The sequence below is a fragment of the Thunnus maccoyii genome, chromosome 19 (genome assembly GCF_910596095.1).
Source record: "Thunnus maccoyii chromosome 19, fThuMac1.1, whole genome shotgun sequence".
NCBI classification, from domain to species: domain Eukaryota; kingdom Metazoa; phylum Chordata; class Actinopteri; order Scombriformes; family Scombridae; genus Thunnus; species Thunnus maccoyii.
Window position 1 is genome coordinate 10,494,268 of NC_056551.1, and position 5,237 is coordinate 10,499,504.

A 5,237-nucleotide genomic window follows, 5' to 3' on the forward strand; every position below is an offset into this window, starting at 1 on the left:
ATTGGCTTCCTGTTAAATTTAGAATAGAATTTAAAATCCTTCTCCTAACTTACAAAGCCCTTAATGGTCAGGCACCATCATATCTTGAAGAGCTCATAATACCGTATCATCCCACTAGAACACTGCGCTCCCAGTATGCAGGCTTACTTGTGGTCCCTACAGTCTCTAAAAGTAGAATGGGAGGCAGAGCCTTCAGCTATCAGGCTCCTCTTCTATGGAACCATCTACCGGATTCAGTCCGGGGTGCAGACACCCTCTCTATGTTTAAGAGTAGGCTTAAAACTTTCCTTTTTGATAAAGCTTATAGTTAGGGCCGACCAGGCTCGCCTTGGATCAGCCCTTAGTTATGCTGCTATAGGCCTAGACTGCTGGGGGACTTCCCATGATGCACTGAGCTCCTCTCTCCTCCTCTCCATCTGTATGCATTCCTGTAACATCAATGCATGTCACTAACTTTGCTTCTTCCCCGGAGTTTTTTGTGCTTTCTCATCTCACAGGAAAAGCTGAGTCCCGGGCCGAACCTTCGCGGCCCTTCACAGTCCTGATGGCATCCTTCCCTGGCTGTTGCTGCTCGTGCTTGTTGTTGTTGTTGTTGTGATTTTTTTTCTTCTGTCCCCCCTCCCCCTTTCCCTCTCTCTTTCTCTCTCTCAACCCAACCGGTCAAAGCAGATGGCCGCCCACCAAGAGCCGGGGTCTGTTTGAGGTTTCTACCCGTTAAAGGGGAGTTTTTCCTTACCGCTGTCGCCAAGTGCTTGCTCATGGGGGAATTGTTGGGTCTCTGTATATTAAAGAGTACGGTCTTGACCTGCTCTATGTGAAAAGTGCCTTGAGATGACTTCTGTTGTGATATGGCGCTATATAAATAAAAATTGATTGATTGATTGATTGAAAAATGTCTAAATTCTAATATCTGCTTTGAAATCACTCTTGTCTTATCATTTGCATTTGATCATTTGATTCAGTTTCACTAAGGCCAAACTTGTGTAGAAAATACTTAGGAAACTCTGTGTTCTTTTGCATTTGTGTCACATCAAAATAGGTGGTAGACAAGTTAGGGTTAGGGGCTTTAAGCTAAGGTATGTTTCAAATATTCAGTTTTATCACACAATTCATTTTTATCTACCTTCAAAAGCTCCCTTCCTCAAATATTAGACTTTACTCTGGAAAATAACAAATTACATTTACTCATGTACTGTACTTAAGTACAATTTTGATGTACATGTACTTTACTTGAGTATTTCCATTTGATGATACTTTATACATTTCAGAAGGAAATATTGTCCTTTCTACTCCACTACATTTATTTGACAGTTAGTTAGTTAGTTATTTTTCATATTAAGATTTGACACAATGCTTTTAAAACACAACACATTGTTAAGGATGAAACCAGTGGTTTCAAGCCCTTTTGGCTTTTGTCATCTTACAAAAAGCAGTGTGTAGTTAGGGTCACATTTCAGATGTCTATGAGTTGTTAGCAGCTCCACCAAATCATGATTTTTCCCACTAAACTTCTCACATGGTTTCATTATTGAAATGAAAATCAATAATGGGTCATATAGTAAAGTGGGTGAGTTGTGTAGGTTTAGGGTGAGTCTGCAAGACTGCAGCTAGACCCTTCTCACTTACACACTGATGATTCAGTATTAATAATCTAATGATGTCATATATAATATATCACTCAGAGGGACCAAACCACTGCTTTTACTTTAATTCTTTAACTTTGTTTTGCTGCTTTTGTACTTTTACTTATGTAGGATTTTTCATTCATCCATCCATTATTTGTAATGTTTTTTTTTTTACATTGCTGTATTGGTACTTTTACTCAAGTAAAGGATCCGAGTACCTTCAACACTGCTCTTTACATGAGCACAGTAAACAGTATATACAATATAATAAATATGCCACTGAGTATGGCCATTTTGCATAATGAGTACTTTTACTTAATACGTTAGGTAAATTTTGCAACTAATACTTTTATATGTTTACTTAATATTTTTAATGCAGGACTTTTATATGTAAATTGGAGCATTTTTATGCTGTGGTATAGAGAATGTCAAACTAACTGGCTAAGATTTAGTGTTAGTTAATCCCCTGTTAGTGATCAGCTATAAGTTTGATAGTTAGTAACTGCTTGTTATTAACTCATACACTTCTGCCTTTTTGTCTCACAGTAACATTACATTTTTTATGGCCAGCAGTTTACTCTCAATTCACATCCATCAATTTTATACAATCCATCAGATTACTATAGCTTCCTAAAAAAGAAGAAGTGTCAAATATGTAACATTTAAACTTCGGAACATTTTGTTTTATACAGCCAGCAGGGAGGGGCAGAGCATTACAGTGAGTGATGAAGATCAGAGCAGCAACATGGGATGCCTGAAGAGAGTAAAGCTTGATGCAGGACTGAAGCAGAAGCTGCAGGACATCCACCAACCGTTCCTTAGATGAATATCATCCTTTCAGTCTCCCCGGCCAGTAGAGACAGTCCAGTCTTGTCCACATCAGTCCAGTCCACATCAACCAAAAATGTAATAATAAACCATGATGACAATTCTACTGGCCTTGTATTACATTACAGATGTGTAATATGGGGTTAACTTTTAACATTAATACTGAGAAAAAGAAGAGAGGAATCACAGCCAGGTCTGCTCAGGTAACAAGAACATTAATAAAATATAAATGTTTATGATTTCTGTGAATGTTCAAACTTTTGTCCATCTCTACATTTCTTACAAAGATTGTAGCAGAGTGCACATGAACAGCAGAGGGTCTGCTGTCAAGGCTGGAGGTGTCTTCATCTTCTGCACTGTACAGAGGCTGTGGCACAGGCTGCTTTTGTAAATACAATCACAGGTAAATTAATTGTAGATCAGTTTGAGCTCAAGGTAAGTTTATGTGACCACTGAAATACAAATGATAACTAACTTTCCTCCTTCGTTCAGTATGATTATTATTGTCACTTCAAAATTAACTTTGCTGAAGTTAAGATAATTATTGTTCTTCACGCTGAACAGACACTTCATTGCTGTCTGTTCTTTGACTGTCTAGTAAGTTTTGTATTTTGTTTGGTTTAATAATTGAGCCAGAAAGAGGAGTGCCACCTTACCTTTGCATGTATAACTGTGCTCTTGCAGTTTGCTTGCTTGTGAATTAGCAGATCACTCAGCTGCACCCAGCCACTGCAAAACTGTTCATGAGCTTCTAGGAATTTGTAACTTTTAAATTATTTAATGATTTAACCAACTTTCTAGCTATACAAAACAAAAGGTCAGCACACAACTACCATAGCACCATAGCAGGCACAGGCAGGTAACAGAGCGTGTTCCTCCCATGATGGCGCCCCTGTCCCAACATGCAACATGGTGTGACGTACCTTCACATTCGCTATTGCTACTTTTACTTAGGTTAAATATCTCAATACTTCTACCACTGATTAAAGGTGAACTCCACTGATTTTCCACCTCAGTGTGTGGAGAGTGTATCAACGCCGGCTGCAAGTGTCTGCTGACACAGCTGACAGCATCATCAAAGCCGCCTGCATCCTGACAAACTACCCCCGTGGTACAGATGGGAACCACAGCGCTGATGTTTAGGATGACGGTGCTGATGATGTGGACGGCAGCGTGTTGGGTTGCCATTAGGAGTATTTGGGGGAATAGAGAATCAGCTGATTCACTCTGGGTTTGGGATGTGTTCCACCAGTATTTCACCTCTCCTGCTGGCCAAGTCCCATGGCAATATGACCATATGCACTGTAGTCTCCCTTAACTGCTCCACTGTGTAGATTTCTCCTTCAATCCTTTATGAAGTTATGAACTAAACTTGTAAATATTGATTTAGCTATAGTCTTTAATGTTTAAGTTGTACATGTATATAATTTGTAATAAATTATTCAAGATTAAATTTAACTCTTAGTGCTTCAAATAAATACAATATATATACCCAATGTCTTGTTCATGATATTGATTAAATATCTAGGGTTCAGTATGGAAAATGTAAGCTCAGCTGGCAAAAATTATAAAAGGAGTTACCTCAAACTGCACAGGTAAATAATATGCATCCTCAAATACAATATAAGGCATTTTAAGGCACCTGTTCCTTACATTGTATTTGAAGATGCATATTGTTAAATAACATTAAGGCTAATGCTTTCTTCTTTGTTTGTTAAAGTGTTTATTTAAAACCTAGTTTCTAAGTTGCCTTTCAACTGCAAAAATGACATGTTGCTAAAGTAAATGTAGTGATTCTATTTTCTCAAATATATGGTTGTGCTCATAAGTTTACATACCCTGGCAGAATTTGAGAAATATTGGCTATTTTTTGGAAAATATGACTGATTATGCTTAAAACGTTCCGTTTATTTAGGGATAGTGGACAGGTGAAGCCGTTTATTTTCACATAATTGTGTGTGCCCTTTTTAAATCATAATGATAACTGAAATCATCCAAATGGCCTTGATCAAAAGTTTCCACACCTGTGACTTGTTTGATTGTAATTAGTGTTTGTATATAAACAGTCAATGAGTTTCTTAGCTCTTGAGAGACCCCTGCACATTCATCCAGGGCTGCTCTGACTTTACTGGATACCAAGCCATGGGGAAAGCAAAAGAACTGCCAAAGGACCTGCGAGAAAACATAGTTGAACTTTATAAATCAGGAAAAGGATATAAAAAGATATCCTAAGATTTGAAAATGCCAATCAGTAGTGTTCCAGCTCTGATAAGGAAGAGGAAAATTAGGGGTTCTTTTTTTAACCCTGTTGGACAGAGGGAAAGCATTTTCCACAATTAAGGTTTACCTGGCTGCTATTTCAGTTCGCCACATAGGCTCGGGTGGAAAACCAGCTAGCCAACATCCTTTGGTGTGCTGCTTTATGAATGGGGTGCGCCGTAAACTCCCAGTTTCTAGGCCCCTGTTACCAATATGGGATTTGTCAGTTGTGTTAGATGCTCTCTCATAACATCTGTTTGAACCTTTGGAGGGAATGGGATTAAAGTTTCTCTCACTCAAAACTGCATTACTCTTAGCTCTGACTATGGCTAAGTGAGTGAGTGACTTACAGTCACTGTAAACGCATCTGGCCTGTACGCAGTTTGCTCCTGGGCTCTCTATAGTATGTTTACGGCCTAACCCGGCTTTTGTACCTAAGGTGGTGGAGTCTGTGTTTAGGTGCCCCACAGTCGAGCTTGGGGCTTTTCACCCTCCACCGTTTGCAACAGTGGAGGAATGCAGGAT